At 32.7% G+C, this 22,340-nt stretch overlaps 1 pseudogene; it reads left to right on the forward strand.

Moving 5' to 3' along the window:
- LOC120601063 (60S ribosomal protein L5-like) overlaps positions 1-22,340 on the forward strand; it is a 48,418-nt pseudogene that overhangs the window by 2,116 nt on the left and 23,962 nt on the right.

Below are 22,340 nucleotides of genomic sequence, written 5' to 3' on the forward strand. Positions count from 1 at the left end.
ACTTGGCTACTGTTTAGCCCAAGAGGCCTAGCTTTTTAGCCTGTGTCTCAGCTTTTGACATGCTTTCCTCAGTAAACTTAATCATTTCCGGTTTTTGATTTAAAAGGAGAGGTATGCAACTCTTCCTCTCACCTGAACACTTAGAGGCCATTGGTTATTAAGTGGCCTAATTTTAATATTGTTGTATCTCAGAGAATAGGGAGGCCCAACAAGAGGGAGGAAGATGGGGGAACGAACAGTTGATGGAGCGGTCAGGACACATGTAACATTAAGTTCACCATCTTATATGGGCATGGTTCCTGGTGTCCCCAACAATTACAACAAGTAACATCAAAGACCACAGACCACTGATTACAGATCACCATAACAATGTAGTAATAATAAAAAAGTTTGAAATACAGTATTGCTAGAATGACTAAAATGTGACACAGAGACATGAAGTGAGCAAATGCTGTTGGAAAATGGAACCCATGGACTTACTCAATATAGAGTTGCCAGAAACCTTCAATTTGTAAAAAATGCAAAATCTACAAAGCACGATAAAGTGAAGTGAAAAAAAAAGGGGCATCCCCTTAGTTCATAAAGTCTGTATAAAGGTATTATAATTTGATACTTTCAAATGAGAGTTATTTAAGATATTTATATACTATTATAATTGATTTCAGAAACTGACAAAACAAGTAAAAAATCATAGTCATGTAAACATGATAACTACTTTCAAAACATCATGTCTATTAGATATATAGTTTTACAATAATAATTGATAAGCTGCATTTTTAGGTTTGCATAAAATTTTGATGTATGTGTTCTGAAATGTGTCTATATATTTACATTATATGATATGTTATAAAGGAGAAATGGTACATAATTAGAGATGTGCATTTTTTAATCTACATTCACAATGTATTCTTTATGTTCAATTGAGAATAGTTTAGATCCCCAATATTGATTTGTATAGGTTTGTTTCTAATGATGAGATTCTGAGAACACTCTTCCTTATGATGGCATTCTTACCCTAGAGTCCCAAAACAGAGGCCTAGAAGCAAGCCACAATTTTGCTACACAAATGGGTAGTGTTATCTTATAGGGCAATGGTGGCTTCCTTTGTTTTATTAGCATCGTGATGAATATGAGAAATTGCAGTGAGAAAAAAGACTAATTCTAAATATGCATGATGTTCATTGGATCGATGTTAATTCTTACCTTCTTAGGTTAGACATATCCTCAATCAAGTTTGCAATTAGTTATCAAGAATGCAAAAAAGATCTATGTCTATTTCCAAATATTTAAATATAGTAATACTGATTTATCTCTTTACTTAGGTGATCTCTACAAAGGTGATATCAAGTGGTACAATTAATGTAACAATAAAGTTAATATGTGTGATCCATTCATTATATTTCAACCTGGTCAAATTAGATTGAATTATCCTTTCTTTTACATGATCTGGGTTTAATATGTGTATAGTTCCTAGCATTATGTCAAGTACTAAAAAGGCCACAACATAAACAAATAAAACAATTCTTCCCTTCTGGTAGTTAACTACAGCTTAAAATAATATACCTGGAGATAGCCATCATAGCATTAAAGCTTATTTTGTGTTGATGGATACATGATAGAAACAAATCATTTCTGAGAAGTAAGTGACTAGAAGTATTTCCGTCTTCTGTCTCTTCTTTATTTTTCATTTTCTTTGTGTTTTTCTGTTCTTTTCTTTCATACTTCCTCATCTATCATTCATCTTTCCCCTTCTTGTCTCCCTCCTTGTCTGTCTTTTTTTCCTTCTTCTTTCCTTTGTATAATTCTATTCTATTATAGTCGAGTAAACAAGATGCTATTTTCCTTCCCTTACAATGATCTACCACTTCTAACTTCACTAGCTCTTGTTTTGCTGTCTTTCCCATCAATGTCTTCTGCTAAAGACAAAGCAGGTTTTGGAGAGCTTATGCCCACCAATTCATCATCCACTGGCAATTTGTTTTATACTTATAACTCTAAAATAACTCTTGTTTAACCCACTGCTGCATATAAGGTGCTTATGCCACATTATTTTCTACAGAGAAATATCTTCTGTTCTTACCATGTACCACTTTAAAATGCTTCAGAATCCAGGCTAGTTACCTCAAATTCACTCAGTAACAGATGATATGGAGAGGGGACAGAGTGAGGGAGGGACCTGCTTGCTGTGCACATACACACAATAGAATATACATGGTGACTATATTAAAATGTGAATTCCTGTCTTCCAAGTGCAGCATTGCATTAATAATTGGCATATATGGAACTAAACTGAAGGACATTAAATATTACATCAATTGTTATTAGGCACTGAAAATGTAAGTTGTCCTGAGGTGGATAAAAGAATGTCACAAATTTTTTAATTCTCCTTTCATTGAGAATTGGAGTATATTTTTATTACCCTTGAATCAGTGCTGGCTCAAGACTTCTTTGACCAATAAAAGTGACACTCTTTGCTTGAGCTCTACAACATCTAGCTACTTTTATTTTGGCTTCTTGCAACTCTGAATCACCATGAATGATGTTCGACTACCCAGCTGGGGAGACCATTTGGAGAGGCCCTAAAATTACATTGCAGAGGCAACCAGCTGAGCTCAGCCTAAAGCCTTTCCTTCCCAAGGTGCCAGATTAGTCAGGCTGCCTGAAAAATATTGTTACTGAGTAGTTGATGCTGCACAGAACAGAAGAATCATCACTGAGCCATGCTTATATTTATGACTCCCAAAATAGTGAGACATATTAAAGTGGTTGTTGTTTAAACACCTATGTATTCAGTAATCTGTTGCTTATCAGCAAATTAAAAAATCATGAATTACTGGCATGAGAAAAATGTACATAGTCCTCTAATTGTTTATATGACTACTGCATAGTTTCCAAATTATTAATAACATTTTGTATGTATTCACTGTAGTTATGGCTTGGACTGAGCATGAGTTGAAGAGAGAGGAGGGAATAGTACTGAATGGTTTCTCTCATCAAAATCCCCGATATGTTCCCTATTTCCCTTCCTTTGTTTGTGATTTTAGAAAGGAACAGGGTTCAGACAGGAGTGCAAGTGTATAAATTAGAGGAAAAAGTCAAAAGATAGCCAATGTGATGCCCAATTCCTGTAGTATTATACTAAGGAGAGACACTTTGACTAGGGTTTGAAGCTGTGATTAAGTAAATGCATTGTTGCTTATAACTCTCTAAAGCAGTTTCTGGAGAAGTCATGCTCCATTCAGGCAGCTCTCTGTAAGTGTGAGGACATTTTCTGTGTTTTCAGCAGCTCCCGGGTTTGTGACAGAGTTTCAAATTGTGCTTCAGTTTCTCTTTGAAGATTTTTTTTTCCGAGTCTGCTTCTTTTAAAGGCCCTCTTTGAGCTTTAAAAAAGATGAAAGGATGCATGAAAGTCAATGATTTTCAAAAGAATAAGATAGAAAAACAATAATAGGAACTGAGAAGTTGGGTGGGACATATCTTTGTGACTTACTTAAAACAGGTCAAAACATTTAGGATTTCTTGATGTTAACTGTTCAAAATAAGTTTAATAACATGTAATCTTCTAGTCTTCATACACACAGAATTCTATTATGTGGTTGCATTGAACTGGGAAAACATCACCAAAATAAGACACAATCCGTGGACATTCACATCATTATCTGTCAGATTATGTTGGTATATTACTGACACATAACCTGAAAAGACTTCCTCCCTTAAAAGTGTGTCTAAACACAATGGTATTTCAAAAATATCTTTTCTATGTGACCAAATAATTTGAATATCTATGGAAAGATTAGTTGGCTTACTTTATGATCATGAAAAATGAAAATGTGATGATCATTAAAAATGAAAATGTAAAAATCAGAATTTAAGATGTCATCAGCTGTTGCATTGCCCAGTTTTCACAAAAAATATTTCAAATGCCTGTGAAAGTGCAAAATAGTACTGAAAATTTCAGCCTCACAGAAAAGCAAACAGTCAATCTGTTGCCAAAATCTTAGATGATTTTCTGCTATCTATTAGTTTGATAAAATATATAGCAAAAATAAAGAAATTCTACTACAATCTGAAAAAATGACTGCTAGCTAGGGATACTGAGTTCTGATCAAAATATCCATGGAAATGCAGAAAGATATACAGTTATAAAACAAATGAAAATTAACAACACTGGTCAAGGATTTTCCAGGTCCCTAAAACAGCTATTACCAACAGCATAATAGAATACTAAAGAAAAACATTAAATGTGTTAAGGAGTTGTTGGCAGATTTCTACCCAGTTACAGGAAAAAAAAAAATCTTTCCAAGATCAGAAAGAGGAAATATCCGTTTTTTTTCTTTACTTGAAACATACATGTGTACTTTATAGTGGAAGCCATTTTTTTTTCTCCAAGATTTGAATCCTTGGACGCTCTAGTTCTCATTCATTTCCATGTCAGGGCTGATTAGATATCTAGTGAATGTTAATAGGTTAGGGTTTACAGTGGCTGGTGCATTATTTCTGAAAAGGAAAGAATTGCAGCCTGTTTCAAATATTCACGTAATAAATTCCCATCATTGAAAACAAGAAAACCCTTTAATTTCAGTAGAATCATGTTAAATAACTAAACCTTAAACAACAAAGAGTTGGGAGACACATATCTTACAATCTAGATTAATTTCTGAGTCAAAAATTAGGGAAACAGAAATAATTTATCATTTTGTTTACATCCAAACCTAAGCTAAGCTGGAGCACTCTTCATTTAATGATTAGAAAACAAAGAATATCTGAATTTTGCAATAAAACCAGTGAAAAAAAGTCAGCATAAAAAGTAATATAGTAATAAAGATAAATATTAAAAAATAATTGCGCACTCTTAAAAATTAAAATGTGGATCATAAAAATAGAAAATGAGATACAATAAATCAGATAAAAAAGTATGTGATAAAAATGAAGCGAGGAGAGAGAGAGAGGAGATGAGGAGAAGAGAGGGAAGAAGAGAGGGAGAATCTCATTAGGATATGAAAATATTGTAAAGAAAAATTTTAAAGTTCTTAAAATAAACTATTTTTAGTGAAATCTATATAAAATAGAATCAGTGATGTAGATGTAAATTGTAGGAATGTCTCTTATAATCCAGAGAATAAATGCAAATAATTAGAATGAGGAAACATTAGTATATTAAATATGGGGTATTAATAATATGACAACAATAAGTAACAGATATAGAGGACAGAGAATGAAATGCAACAAAAAGATAACATGCATTCTTGAAAATGAAAGGAAAGCTGATCTAAAGTAATATAATCATGGATATAAGAGAAAGAGCTAAAATAATTCTTGAAAGAGCACAAACATAATAAAAGTATTCAATAATAATAATCTGGTTATAAAAGCTTTGCTTTTTATCAATAAAATCTGAAAGTAGAATCAAATATATACCTTTTAGAGTATTTCTAATAACTTTCCAATCATAATTTAAATTTGACAGAGTAAAGAGGGATAAATGAATAAATATATTTAAAAAGGACAATAATATGAGAGTACATTATATATCAGATTAATATGTACTGTAACATTATAATAAGTAAGATCTAATTTAGGTTAATAAGATAATATAGGGAGTAGCTTAATAACAACAGTTAGAATTTATGACTTTATACATGCTGGTACTATTCTTAGTGTTTTACACAAATGAACTCATTTAATAAGCATAATAATTCTTTAATGTATGAACTTGTATTGGTTTTCTAATGCTGGCATGACAAATTACCTCAAATTTAGTGGCTTAAAACAACACAAATTTACTTCAGTTACTGTAGGTCAAATATCCAACAAGATTTTTGTCACTTTAAAATCAAGGGGCCTGAGAGCTGTTTTTCTTCCTGGTGGCTCTGGGGAAGAATCCCTCTTCAGTCTCATTTAGATTATTAGCTGAACTTACTCCCTTGTGGTTGTAGAACATGGGTCCCCATCTCCTTGCTGGTTCTCAGCTAGGCATCATTTCTAGCTTCGAGAGGCTGCCCATGTTCCTTGACATTTGTATGAACCCCTTTCCCATCTTCAGAGCCAGCAATTGTCAGGTGAGTCCTTCTTACACATCAAAGTTCTCTGATTTTCTCTTCTACTGCGTTTCACTTCTACCTTTAGCTAAGTCTCTCCGGCTGCTTTCCTCTTCTTCCTTCCCCTTTTGCTTTTAAGAGCTCATGTAATTACATTGAGCCCACCTGGATAATTCAGGATACTCTCTCTGTCTTAATGTCGGCTGATAAGTAATCTTCATTCCATCTGCAAAGTCCCTTCACAGTATCACCAAGGTTAGCATTTGATAGAATAATTAGGAGGTGGGAATCTTGAGGGGACATCTTTCGAATTTTTTCTGCCATAGTATTATTCTTATCTTGATTTTACAGATAGATAAATTAGACTCTAAGTGATTAAATATCAACTAAGGACACAGAACCAAAGGTAGAGAAGCCAAATTCTGAACCTTAGTATTTTGGCTCCAGAGTCCATCATACCCATTGTTATAAAAAAAAAAAAAAAATTAAAAAAAAAATTGTGCCAAGAAATAAACCCTAGACTAACACCACTTGTTATAGGCGATTTTAAAGACATCACAAATCAGGAAAATTACTAGAGCTCTGTGATAGAACATACTAATGCCTTTAATTACAAAGGCATTAAATATTTAAATTATTAAAAGAGCTCTAGAAAAAAAAGTGTCAATGAATTTCTATGTCATCTTAGAATGAAAAATGCATAAAAAGCTAAAGCAAAAAAAATTCACAAAAAGTCACTAACTTTGGCTATGTTAAATTTATAAGTATAGTAAGTCTTCACTTACTGTCATCAATAGGTTCTGTGACTTTAAATGAAACAAATTCTACCACAGACTTGTGGATATGAAGAATTAAATCCCTATGGCATCTCATCAATATTATAACAAAATGTTATTCAAGGACCTACTGTATTATATTTCCAAACCTATGATAATAGGAGAAAAACCCTTTATAAAATTCAATCCCTATGTAAAAATTCTCAATAAAATAAAAATGTAAAGGTATTTTTGTTTTTTTTTAGTAGAATCTTCTCAAAACCTTATATTGGGTTTAGTACTTAGAGGTGAGATAGGAGTAGCATTCTCTTCGGAGTCAGACAGAAAAGAGAATGCCTTCCATCACTGTATATATTGAACATTTTAAGGGAGGTCTTATTGAACACAGAAAGTAAAAAATCAAGAAAAAAAAGATTAATGAGAAGGGAACAAAGCTGTCACAATTTTCTGGCAAGGTAATTGAATTGTTTACATATCAACCTAAGAGACTTTATAATAAATTATTATAATAAAAAGACAATTCCAGTAGTTTTCTGGAATGCAACAAATGCCAATATACCTAAGTTAATTGTTTTCCTAACAGGAGCACATATAATCAGGGGGGATCAACCTGTTGTCACTAAATTTTAAGGCACAAAACAGAACAGCAAGTACTCACTGATCAAAAGGACAGAACCTCCCCTTGACTAAACTTCAGAGAGGCTTATTCCTGACTCTAGTCTCTGACTTCTCTTTACTTAGAGCATTTACTTTAGAAAATATGTACTTGTAAATTTTTATCTCTGCCTTATTGATTTGTAAATCTTTTTTAAAAGCTTCTTGCCAGTTGTACAATCCAAAATATCTTTCTCAAAGATCAGGGAGGCATCCTTTGAAATATAAACACCAAGGAAGCTAAAGCACCTATCTCCTAGTATCTGGTGGGAGAATCTTTACAAGTCGTAAAATTACGTCTGTTTATGAAGATAAGAGAAAGTTTACTTTTCTTTGGGTAAAGCCAATCCAATCAGTAAACACGGGGGACCTAAGACTCCTCCGCTCCCCTGCCCCCGGCTTCCCCACTCCCAAATCCGGCTATTAAAAACTCTCCAACACTTTATTTCAGCAGTGTTGAGTTAATACTGAGTTCTGGCCTCTCTCTCCTATTGCAATAGCCTTAAACAAATCTTCTTTGCCTGTTTAACTTTGTGCAGTGCAATCATTGCTTTAACATTGCATTTATATTGGACAAGAAAGAGAAATCTAGAGAGGCTGGGAAAATAATGAACAAGGAAGGAACAGTAAAAGAATCTTCTAATCCAGGTTTATATGGCATAAGTCAACCCTGAGCTAAGGAAAGGGAAAAATCTATGAACTAGAAGTAACAGTTAAATTTTAAATTGGACCTTACTAGAACCATTTTTTAATACCTAAAAGCGAGTTATAATTACTGAAATAAAATTAGTTTCTGTAATTGAAAGTATTCTGATAGTGATGATTTCTGTCTAAGGATTCATTAAAGGAAGGTGGGGAAGATTAAACAATTGATTTAAGGGCAGTTGTTGGATGAAAATATAGATATTTCCTGATACACTCTTAGAAGTTCAGTACTTTAATCAGACATTTAAGTTACTTTTAAAAATATAACATATACGGTATTAACATGGACAAATAAGAACCTAAAATAACGAAGAAAATAGGTGCAGGACTTTATTTTTAAAAAAGTAAAACACAACAGATGAAAGTACTATAATTTATGATTAGGAGACAAAGTATATTAATTATCCTCAATACATCTTAAATTTTTAAAATTCAAATTAGACTATGACCATTTCTCCTACTTTTTATAATTTTTACCTTAAAAATGCAATCCAGGTAGATTAAATAATTAAACTTAAAAAGTAAAACTTTCGGAATAAAATACAGGGACACATTTTAATCACATCAAATAAGAGAGGACATTTTGATGAAAGATATAAAAACTACAAAGCCTATAGGAAAAGATTAGTGATATTGACTACATCAAAAACTAGAATGTTTAATTAATTAAAAATATGAACAAAGTGAAATGAGGATCAGGGACTGTGAGAAGACAATTTCCATCGACTCCCGTTGCCATCTTTACACACCTTCGGCATTTGCATCTGACTTCATGCCTCAGAGATAAATTGTTCTTGCTCTTATGTAATGCCAAGCTCTGTACTTGTGCATTTCTATTCAAGATCTTTGCTCTAGTAATTCTTACTTGTTTTACCTATATCTTGTTCTGGACTAGATAATTCTCATTAGGTTGTTTTTATCCTATTGTAAGTATGAAATAAAATATAAAGTTTCTCTTGAACTCACTTTTCCTGTCTGCTACTTACGCATTATTTGCTCCGTTTTAAGCAACAATCCTTGAATAACTTTCCTCATCTCTTCTCTAATTCTGTGTTAAACTCAATCTGATTAGATTTTGCCCACAGATACTGTACTCATGACTTCTATATTGTTAAATCATCATCGCACTTGACCTAGCAATAATAGCATTTGTCACAGCTGATCATGCACTTATCTTTCATTCACACTCTTCCACTTTTCCTGATTTTCTTTATACCTCACTTTTCCCTTTTTTAGCTTCCTTTGCTGGTTTCTCCCCTTCTTTCTCACCTATCAATATTGAAGTGGGCCGGAGTTCAGTGCGTATTCTTCTCCTTCTGTTTTCCTTTGAAATCTTATTTGTTTCCAGCACTTTAAGTACTATTTCTGTGCAGCAATTCTAACATTTATTTCTTTAGTTTAGATTTTTCTCCTGGAATCCAGACATATATATATATTCGACAACTTATAATTCAATGAAGCTTATCAACATTACTACCCTTTAGTAATATTTTTAAAATGTTTCCTGAACCTGACCATGTCTTACTACCTTCACTGCTTCTCTCTTAGACCAAAGTCAACATCATTTCTTTGATTTCTGTAATGTTTCCTAATTTGTCTTTCTGCTTTTATTTTGCCTACTTTATAGTCTATGCTTAAGAGATAAGCCAGAGTAGTCATCTTTTAAAAAGCTAAGTGACTCCTCGCCTCAAAATCTTGCAACAGCTCCCCATTTTACTTCAAGTTAATGCTAATGATCTTACAGTATCCTGCAAGGCGCATAGGCTCTCAATCCCCCACTTCAGATATTTGTAAAGGAAACAAAAAGCTATGACTGTAAAATTTTATATATATACATTTTATCACACTATTACAAATTTTAATTAAACATTGGAGAGATATATTTAGTTATTAATTTTTAAAGTAAATATTAATATAAAATATATTTAGCAACCATTCAAAATAATGCTTTGAGGAATATTTAATGATTAAGAATATGAAATGAAAATATAACATGCATGTGTTTATGTATTTATATGTGTGTGTATGTGTACCAGTTGAAAATGTCAGTGATTATTATCTCCAGTTAGTGAGATTAAAGTTTATTTTGAAATATATTCTTTATCCTTTGTTATATTTTACATTTTGTAATATAAATATTAATGGGTTTCAGAATTTTATAATCAACACTTTATAAATTAATCTATGTTGTTTCATGTTTGGGTTTGTCAGAAACATATGGTATGGATGATTCTGGACTTTAGTTAAAACTAAAAGGAGAAAATTGGCACTAGAGAGCATAAACATAAAGCATCCTTATCTAAGTCAGAAGATTTGTTTATTATTAATCTTATGGAGATGTTATACAAAAGGTTTTAGAACAATAGAATATGTTATTAATATTTATGACATTATTCTTGCAAAGCATTTACATCCATTAACTGAGTTGATTTTCACAACACATTTTTAAAAATAAATTTATTTATTTAAATTAGTTTCAAGTATACAGTACATTAGTTAGACATCTATAATTTTCATAAAACAATCCCCCCAATTGCTCCCTCCCTCCCCTAGCCCTCCACTTAGCCATCATATTAATGCTAACTACATTCCCTCTTCCATGCTCCCTGTGCCCAACTATCACTACTAAATTTACAACACTTTTAAGATAATGTTACTAACATTCCATGTCTTGCTCAAAGTCATGCACTCATTTATTCATTTACCAATAGATATTGAGCCCCTGGTATGTGCCCGTATGTTTTATATACCAGGAATACAGCAGTGAATGAGACAGTTCCATTCTGTGAGACATGGAATCTCAACACTGATGGACCCTGGATTCTAGCCCATCTTTAACTTCAAGCTCATAGTCTTTCACTACACTAAAGTAAGCATCTGGGGGTAAATCTAATTTAAAGCTTTGCTTTTTCCCCTTATAGATTTCTATTTGTCCTCTGACAACTAAATCTGTACTTAGCAAAACAAAAAAACACCAAAAAAAAAACAAAAAAAAAGAAACAAAAAAACCCAAGACTTCATATATTTTGCAAATAATTCAATTAAATCTAAATTATGTGGATGAAAAATTTCTCTTCTATGTACCTGTTTGCTAGTGGCCACCTGCTTGTACTGTGCTCAGAAAGCTGCCAAACAAATATATCTTTTCTACTTGGGAATAGAAAACAGTTTTCAGGCCATCACCTTCAACATTATGTTTCAACTTGGCATTAATTTTAATGAAATAATAATGTACCTGGAACCAGAATATCATCTACTATCCAAGGATCTCCAAGTATGTAACAAATATTAATTAAGTATCACAACAGCTCTGTAACAAAAAACAATCCTGGAATTGAACAGATCATTGAACAGGGAAAATAATGATTGGAAATCCATTCTAAACTAAACAGAAGGGAGTAGGTTGCCAACTTGAAACCTTCCAGTTCATTACTTTACTCAAAGACACAAAAAAAGTGTTGGGGATGAGTGGGGTCTGCTCAAAAGAGAAGGAAACAAATTCTGAGACTGGGCTAAAACATCTCATCTCTTCACTTAGTTGTGAATATCTTGTGCTAATTAATCTAAAAAAGATGTTTGGTTGACAAATTAAGAAACCTACAAGAACTGTATTTAAAATCACAAAAAAAGCACCTGACTCAAATGTAGTCCATAAAAGAAACACATTTGTAACTGAGGTAAATATTTGAAAGTCAGGCATACACATATCAGTTAGTAAAAAAAATAATGATAATTCTGGCCACTAAAAATGACTCAAAATTTAGAGTTTTATGAAATGAATTAAGAAATATTTGCTTATGAAACACAACTTTTTTTTAAATCTAACATAAAGTGCAAAGTTAACATTGTTATCAAAGGAGGTCACGTATGAAAAACAATATAAGATTGAGTTTTTTTACCAATAAAAACTTTCTATGTTAGATGAGGCTTTTAATTTCTGGATAAAAAAATCACTTTGATCATTTTCCATTTGGCGGGTTAACACTTCTGTATCCCAAGGCCGAAGACAATCTTTATCCCCAATAGAAATGGTCAAAAAAAGAACTTCAATAATGTTATCTACAAGAAAATATCTCATTCCATTTATTATGTATCTTTATTGCATTTAACTTTAACTTTAATAATTGCTGGATTTTGTGTACTTCCACTATGAAAAGATATCACACATTTTGCTGATTTGCAACTGGCAGTGCCTTTCAAAGGTAAAGTTTCAAAGAAACATCAGAGGTAAAGGGCCAGTGTTTTGCTCAGGTAATATATTACATTTGCATTTCCTATAGCTTTTCTAATTTTTAGAGATATATTGTGTTTGTATGAAAGATTTTTGAATTACTTCTATCCTTTTAAGCACAAGAATTTGAAAAATGCTGAATGAAGATGAGATTGGTCATTAAGCTCTGAAATATGCAGAAGATGTTCTAATGCATTTCTGCATTTGGATTATGTCATCCATAAAAAATAGTTTCTCATTTATTTTGATTGCCTTTTCAAAAATACTTGACAGCTGCATGCTCTGTTAATACAGTATATGAGTTCTTGAGAGTGTTCAGGTTTGCTTAGTTATCATGTAATAAAGTTAAGATCACTCAGTTAAATACTAATTAAATAGTTTACCTGGAATCTAAACTATTTGTATGAGTTAATCTAATCTTCTAAAAAATGAACTACTAATGTTTTAAGTTGTTGTACTTAAAAATAAAAAAGTAAATTGATTTTTGCTTAAAAGTTATATTATTTAAAATATATCACAAAACTGCTTTCTTTTAAAAATCTTTTACCTCACATTTTATTTTGCCTATGTTTATTCATATGGCATCATCCTTAACTTAGTCAAAATATTGCACATATAGATCTATTACTTCAAGAGACTACTACTTAGGACTCTGGAGTATGAATTTTGTGGAAAGAATACCAGTAAAAAGGAATTTCTATTTTTTTGTTTAAATAATTCTTAATTAAACAACAAGCTTTTATCAAGAATGTGGTAAATGCTTTTTAAATATTTGCTCATTTAATCCTCATAGAATTTTGTGAGATAGTCACTGTACTAGATAATTAACATTGTTATATGTAAGCATTTAAGGAAAAGGCATAAAGTAAAAATGTAATCTGCCCAAAGCTACAACCAGTAAGTGGCAGATTTGTGCTTTGAACACAGTACTGGATTGTGTCTGGCTAAGTAAATGGAGTCTATGAAGCATTTCACTCTCGTGGGGAATACAGAGTAGGGAATGTGGATAGTTATACTTTCTTTCAGCGATGGATTTGAATCTGAAAATATGGCTTTGGTTTTCAATATTTGATAAGGAAACCTTAGGTTTGGACTTTAAGATACAAGCGATACTGTCTATATCTCCAAAGGGTTGATTAATTTGGAAAGAAAATATGCTATAGACTTTTTTCTTGGTAATTATATTTTCCAATGTTATTTATACACTATTTTAAGTCAAGCATTTCTCTGTTTTTTAGATTCTCAGGAAGAAACATTTTCCAGATTTAGAGTGTAAAATCAGGGGCTCGCGCCCTGTCTTTCTCGTAGATGATCACATATTTCTTTCATAAGCAGATAAATTGATCACTATGATTACATGCCATGGAATAATTATAACTGGTTATCCTGACTAAAAATTATAGTCAAAATGACATTTTGTACAGTATGAGCGAAAACAATCTAGGCTACTTATGTTAAGTTTAGGGTATATTGCAACTGACTTTCAAGGTATAACTACAATAGCCAGATTTTAAGCAATACTTATGAATCTTATGGAATGGGTATTCGAAATAGTATTAAATGCTTCCACAGAATAGTACCGTGTAGACAATACTGTTAATACTGTGGCAATCAGGACAAATTATGTAACCTGCCTATGAGTCAATATAAAAAGGTATATTAGAGTTATTCTGCTATGATTGGTGTCTAAAGCTGGCTCATTCTGGTTGCAACAGTCTCTTAATAGTTGCACATATCATCTCACACATAACATTTTCTGTTTACTACTAGAGTGGCTTTGCTTGTATGCTGCTTATTTTCTTCCTTTAATTTTTAGAAGATTCTTTGTTTGAAAAATATTATATTTTACAAGCAGTATTTACAGGTTCGATTCAAGTAGAATGGATCGTTTATTAGGAAGAACCTAAATTGCACATGGCAAAATCTTGCTTGGGAATAGTTTTCTTAATTTCATTGAGGTACTGAAGTTATTATTAGATATAATTAGTACTTTTCAGCATTACTCCATTCGAGAGTAAGAATATAACCTTGACAAAATATCTAGGTCCTACATATTAGTTTCTATTGTTCACATGCCCCACAGATGGGGAAGCTTTTTAAAAAACACAGTCATGGTATTGGTTTAAGTGTTGCAACAGACAACCATTACTCAAGAGTGTATTTAACAAAAATAACATTGAATTAATTAACACGTCAGCCGAGTTCTTATTTCACTGGCCAGTTTACTTCATAATTCCAGAAATCATGCTCTGTGGATGCTTCTTAAAATAAACGATGGCTTTTATGTTTGCTGCTCAAGTAAAAAGAAAGTGAAAAAATAAAAAAGAGGAGGAGGAAGAGTTGGAGAAAGAACATAATATATATGATATAGACTGTAGGAGAGAGATTATTTTTATCCCATTTATCACCAATGAGGCACTAAGAGCACAGAAAGGCTGCATAACTCTCCCAAAGTCACACAGGTAGTAGAACCGAGATTTGGAGCCCCATGATCTGGCTCTAGAACCTCTATTCTTAATGACTATTTTATACCACCTCTTTATAAATTTAGAAATGCTGCTTTGTAGTTTTGTGAACAAATGTTGAACACAAGAATCTACTGATTCAGAGGTGGAATATTTCTTTTAAATTATCGTATTAGTTATAGTGATGGAATTGCATTGTCCATTCATATGCTCCTTATCTTTTATGGTAAAAACATATACAGCAGTACCCCTTAACTGTGATTTCACTTTCCACAGTTTCAGTTACCCAAGGTCAACCACAGTCTGAAAATATTAAATGGAAAATTTCAGAAATAAACAATTCATGTTTTAAATTGCATGCTATTCTAAGTAGCATAATGAAATCTTGTGCCATTCCACTCTGTCCTGGCTGGACATGAATCATTCCTTTGTCCAGCGTATCCACACTGTCCATGCTACCCATCGTTTGTCACTTAGCAGCCTTAATCTCTTATCGTACCTAATTTATAAATTAAACTTTATCATGAGTATATATTAAAGGAAAAAAAAAACCCATAGTATATATAAGGTTCAGTACTAACCACAGTTTCAAGCATCCACTGGGGGTTTTGGGACATATCACCTATAGATAAGGGGAGACTACTGTACTAATGAGATAATCTATGAGTGCTTGGTCAGCTGAAACAAACAGTTTAGGAAATGCTTGATTTTAGAATGAATGAGAGTGTCTTCAATTCTGATCCCTGAGGATTTTCTGAAATTCGTTTAGGGACTCTTAGTTACAAAAAAATTGCTTCAGATATGTGATTGGGTTAACTAATGTGTGCTATATATTAAAAGATATATAACAAAAGTATTTTTCATTCAATAACTGTTTACTTACTAGGACCTACTACTGCAAAGAACTGGGTTCTGCCTAGATACTCCAGTCCTGGTTCTCAGGCTGTTTACAGATTAATAGAAGAAGTCAGGCACTTAACAGATCAATATACATGCTGTGTCTATAAAAGGTAAAGTACAGATTACTAAGGGAGCAATCTCAATTTGGGAGAGCTAATTCAGTTCTAGGATGTTCGTACAATCGGGAGTATCAAGATCTGAAGAATGCAATTATCAGCTAAAAAAATTGGAGGGGATGGTAGGAGAGGAATGTTTCAAACAAGTGGTATAATTCTTTCAAGAAGTGCAAAATAGAACAATACCGAAGGAAGAGCCTTCAAAGTGTATGAAGATTCTTCAAAGATAATCCAGGGCTAGATGGTTAAGCGCCTAAGGGAATCTAAGAGTGATTATTCAGAAATCTTTGTGCTTTGTTCACGTCTCTACAAAGGATATAGAAGTTTAATTAATTTTTTTTTTTGTATAGAGAAGTTTTAGAAGCAGGCCTGAGGATGACAATGACTATAAGGCAATAGAACTCCTTTTGCCTGCTTCTATTCTGTTGTGGGCTCATAATCTCCCAGCAGAATTTTGTTGTTCCTACTGTTCAGCCTCTTATAGCAGCGCTCTTTTTTATAAAAAGGGAAAGCTGTCTGAGTTGTGACTGCTGCTTACAGCACAAGCGATTGAGTACTGGGCCACACCTTTCTGCTGCCACAAACTTCAGCTTCTCCCACTCAAAAATCCCTCTCTGTTTTGATTTTTTTTTCTGGAATAAGGTAGCTGAAGAGGAAATCAAACTGGTACCCCAGGATCAGAAACCTTAGTTTTCAAATTCTTCTTTTTCCTTGTTCCAAGTTACAGAATCATATTCTCTCTCTCTCTTTCTCAGAGCTAAAAGGCTGCTCTCTGTTTGAGTCATATAATACAGTATTTTAAAAAGAAAGAACTCCTTGGGGGTGGCTTCATAGTGTAGTGGTTAGTACGTCTGCTTTACACGCAGAAGGTCCTGGGTTCGCATCCCAGGTGGAACCACACTAAACCCTGGTGTGCCAGGCCCCCGGGGGTGCACACCCATGAGCAGGTGGGAGGAGATGCCCCACCTTCAGAAATCCAGTTTTTAAGGAGAAATGTCAACATCCATAAGTCAGGGGTGGAAGTGGGGGTAGGGAATTAAAGAGGGGGAAAAAAATAAATAAAGTAATGGAATCTATAAAACAACAACAAAAAGAACTCCTCCTCATGTTTATGAGGAAACTAAATTAGAGTCTTAAAATATTTAGGATCCTATAAAGACAAACGTAAGTCCAGAAATTAGTAATATACATTGGTTTGCATGGCAGAAGCTACTTGCTATCCAACAAAATCTTTTCTTTAGTTTTTCACCTGGGGACCTTGCAAAGACTACCATCTCAGTCTTTATTGCAGTTGGATGTAGTAATAAAACTAAGTTATAATCAAAATAATGTAATGTGAAAAGAGTGATATGTGCTACCTCTAGGACAGACAATTGCAATTTTCTACGCGCACTCCAACATGCTCTTTGCTCCCTTTTGTTGCCTAGAATGGAGAAACCATGTGTTGAAGATGGAAGACTTTCTAAAAGTCTGAGACTCTAAATAAATCCTTGGAACAAGACTCCCCGGACCACCTACTCTGCCACTACAATCACCACACATACACACATCTCTTCTCACTGACATAGAATACCAGCCTAGACTATTAGATAAGAGAGAAATATATTGTTTACAGTCTTTAACATTTGTATATATTTGTTACTGCTACTTAGCTTATCCTATATATGACACAGAATCTCTAAATTCTCATTCTATGTTTATGAAACATGTTATATTACAGATAAAAAAATTCTAACCTGTTAATATGATTCGCTTACTTCTTGATCAATTAAATTCCTTTGATAAGGTAAAAATTTAACCCATTGTATATTTATTTTTGTTTTACAGCTCATGATATTTTAAACTTTTACAAGTAAAACTGAGAAGTATTAGTAATACCATTGTTAACGCAAAAAAAATGTTTTATTTTAATGGAGAATTCTTTTAAGGTATTACTTTTTGATTGAAGTACCCTACTACTATTAATTATGTATTCAAACATTTGAAATCAAGTTTTTTTATAATATTTCTCCATAACTCTTAAAATAATAATTCAAAATGATAAAACCCTAACCTGGACCTGAAATTTTCTCTTTTACATTCATCACATATTATGTAAGTATGCTAGACTTTAGTGTGTTCTTCTGAAGCAGTTATCGGTTTTTCATATAAAATTTTAAACATTTTAAAAATGTAAAACCTATTAATAAGCCATTGTGCTGTATATTATTAAAATATCTTTGCGCCCAATTGAAAAATTATTAATACCGATCATGATTCTAAAGTTACTAAAATTTCCCAAGATGTTCCGGAAGAGCTCTGATTTATCAAACTGTATGTATCATGCCATGAACATTCAAGGTCAATGTCCCTGGCAGCCTTTGGTCTAGAGCTTTAAGGGAGTCCTGGAGGTTTCCACTGGATAAGGCAAGGCAAATTTCTGTTTCATATCATATTTTTTGTACAGATAAGAAAAAAATTCATCACAAAAATTCTTTCTTTTGTTAGCCAAAATACTAAAATATCCAAAGAGATCTTCTATGAAGAAGATCTCTGTTAAGGCTCAGTTTCCTGAAAAAAGAGTTGATGCATTATTTAGCTTGAAAAAGAATGTAAAACTTAGAACTAGGCCTTCATATCAGCCAATTCCATTTTGTTTTCTTTTAAGTCAGTGGTTTCTTGTTTGTTTAGTGCAACCTATTACAACTCAGCTAAGTGAACTTTAATGACATCCAAACAAGTCATCGATTTCCTCTTTTCATGTCTGAAACTGAGATTAAGAGCAGAATTATCTTAGTACCTATAGGTTCTTCCTGAGAATCTGGAATCTATTTTTTATTTTTTATTCAGGAAAGGTAGTCACAGGAATCTCAGAAAAGCAGAGAGGGCAGTGTGAGTTTCTCATAATTGATTTATGGAATCAAGCACCCAAAAACTGAGTCAAGAACTATTTTTATTGAAAACTATTCCATGAACTCCAACAAATATATATTTATACACACATTCATGCATATGCACTTACAAACAACCAAAAATGTTCTGATACAAAGAGTAAACTTATATTAGTAAACAGCTTAAATCAAATACTGTTAGAAATCTTTCTTTTAACATTTGCCTCATTTTTTGTGTGCTAAAGAATAGTGAACAACATAGTATATATAATGATTGATCATTAACTTCAGGAAGAGGATAAAAATGTGAGGAGTTATTACAAAGAACCTACATTTCTTAAGATAAATGAAGATCGCCACTTCCTTTTAATCAACGAATTTGTCTCATTCTGTCTTAGTTTCTCTTCTATTATCTATTCTGGCACAAAAATAATGACAGGGACATGAACCAAAACAGAGAATGTGGGGTTTTAGATGCTGCTTCCAGATACACCTTTCTGGATTCCATATCATGACTGAACTCTGCAAATGGAAGAGAAAAATGTCCTCTGACCATCTCTGACATTCCTCTGGCAATTTCACAATCATACTACATCCAAATGTGAGGAATCTCGAGTATCTATTTACAGAGTTCTGTTTGATTGCTGAGCCTTCTTCCTGGAAGCACTGTAGAAACAGTCTTCCATCCCCAGGGACCAATTAACAGTGACGGGATAGGCAGACAAGTATGTTTGATGACCAACTCTAAATTTTTTCTACAGGAGTTGGAGGCTGAATTTAATTACTGAGCCAGAATGAACCCTATTCTTATATGTTCTGTAGCCAACATCTCTGTGTGCCCAATCACAATGATTTATATCCATGATAGAAGGACAAAACTCACAGGGATATGATAATCTTATCATGTCAAAGCCAAATGCAGATAAGCTCATTATCATGGAGTTTTTGAAGCAAGAGAAACAGAATACAGAACTCTAAACATTTCTTATTATCAGCAAATGTGTACAGCAGCTGCTGGTAATCACCAATCACAACAAGCAGATAAACAGAAAAGGGGAAAATATTGTAGATGCACCCAAATTCCAAACCTTGGCACCTAAGTGAATTTAGCACAGAGCATTAGCATGAATTCAAATATGTGTGAATCACAGTAATCATGCGAAGTGCTAAATCATACATTTCATGATTTATCTATGATACCTCAAATTCTACTAAGTTATTTAGGGTCACATTTCTAGAGTTCCCCCACCCCTACGCACATATACACACACATCCTTCATAACAATTGTTATAGAATTATATAGCATTTACTATTAAACAAGAGCCAAATATTTGAATGTGTGAATTAAAGATACTGATAAGAACTTTCATCAAAGTTAATTTAACAAAATATCAATTTAAATAACTATATGTGCATAAGTGTTATACATATATCTGTCTAACTATCCACCCATGCGCAAGCTACACACACACACACACACACACACACACACATATCCCCAGAATATTTAGTATCCAACATTAAACTTATCAATAGGCCAAATCTCATCGAGTTTATTATGCAATTAGGACAGGGTAAAACACAAGGGATATTAAACATAGTAAATATCAATCTGAGGAATCCTTGTGGTCATGGAACTATTTTGTATTTTGACTATAGCAGTGATACACAAACCTACACTTGTGTTAAAATGGCATAGAACTAAATACACACATAAAAAAGTGCAAGTAAATTTGAGTAGATCTGAATTAGATTAATGAATTACATCTATGTCAATATCAGGGTTGTGATACTCTGCTTTGCAAGATGTTACCGTAGGGAAAAACCGGATAAAGGGCACAAAGGATCTGTCCATATTATTTCTTACCACTACATATGAATCTAGAATGATCCCAAACTGAAAAGGCTTATTTAAAATAAAATTGAAATGCAATGTGATAAGCGCTAAGATAAAAGGAAGCACTAGTTGTTATGGGGGTACATAGTAAGGCTACATAATCCAGATTGGTAGGTTAAGAAGAATGAGTAGAAATAAATTAGCCAATTAGCAAGTAAAGTTAAAGAAGTCCAGGCATAAACATCAGTTTATGCAAACAATGTATTTAGTATAGAACATGCTTTTCTGAGTATTGTTAAGTAATTTTGAATATTCTCCAGATGAGAAAAAAAATTCTATTGGAAAGGGAGTTAGTGGCCAGTTCTTTATGGAATTCATGATTACATTAATTTTTATGAATCCAAACCTTACAAGATATGTAAAGCTCTTTAGTGTCTGGAGACACTAAAATCATCTAATGGTAGTGTAGTGAAGATCATGGATGAGGCTAAGATGGAGACACTAGGATGGAGTAACATAAATAGTTGCAAAAATTAGGATGAAATTCAAGACACTAGTGCCTGTCATAAATTGGAAACTGGACAAATAATTGTTGAAAAGAGACAGCAGTAGTTAAGATGGTAAGTAGAGGATGTACAGCCTTGAATATCCATTGGATATAGATGGTGCAGTAGACAAAGTAATCAAGAAGACTCCTAGATTTCTTCTTGGGGTAATTCAGGAAGAGATTACTTAGGGTTACAGGTATGGGTCTTATGTGTTTAGTTGTACCATTTATCTACATATAAACACAAATAAGTATTAGCTTGTAATTCAACTTCTCATTTCTCTAATAAAGTATTGTAATTCACCTTGAGTTGGAAAATCAATGATATTAAAGATTCCCAGCCAAGATAAGTAATCTAAGATTCTTTTGTTTGTTTGTTTATGGTGTCTCAAAGCATGTTAAGTCCTCTAAAAATAGTAAGATTGTATTACATTTTGTTTCACTTTGGAAATAAGTGTACACTGTACATTTTATTCCAAATATTCACATACATTCCTACTGAAAATCAAAAGTATAATAGTCACCTGGACTATAAAAGAAGTGACCCTAAATAATTTGCAAAGCTTTGAAGGCTGCCAAATAGGTGGTAAAACACTATTTTTTAACTTTATGATAACATACTGTATTTCTTTTATGACATTCCTGCAGTAGTGAAATGGAAATTACTGACTCTGGGAACCCGGCCTACAGTGCTGTTAATCACTGTATTGTTATTAATTGATTTCCTTAGGAGTGAGCCAGACCCAATACACTACTTATTAGACCTCTATCCCACTCATAATGCAGTGATTTTGATACTGCTTGTGGTTTTTAGAGTAAAATATCTGATTTTCAAAACAGAGATATCTTTATATGGACAAAGAAGAACTAATTGGTTTAAACAATACAGTAATGAATTGACTCTTTGAATGAGAGAGACTTAAATTGTTCTTTTTCTTATTTGTATTATCATAAGTAAATAATTTGAAAATAAGCACTCAAATATTCAGTTTAGTTTGCCTTGCATGTGTGTGCAGAAACCTCAAGACTTTTCATTATTTTGAAATAACACCTAGGGACCTTGCTACTCTGTCCAATATGCCTACAGAAATCATTCCATTTGATAAAAACAAATTAATTTCTAGAAGCTAGAAGCTAAAAGCCACAACTTTATTTTCACTTTTATTTTATTTTATTTTTTGCAAAATATGTAACTGGCAA

This window comes from Pteropus medius, unplaced genomic scaffold (assembly GCF_902729225.1).
Source record: "Pteropus medius unplaced genomic scaffold, Ma_sr-lr_union100, whole genome shotgun sequence".
Classification (NCBI taxonomy): domain Eukaryota; kingdom Metazoa; phylum Chordata; class Mammalia; order Chiroptera; family Pteropodidae; genus Pteropus; species Pteropus medius.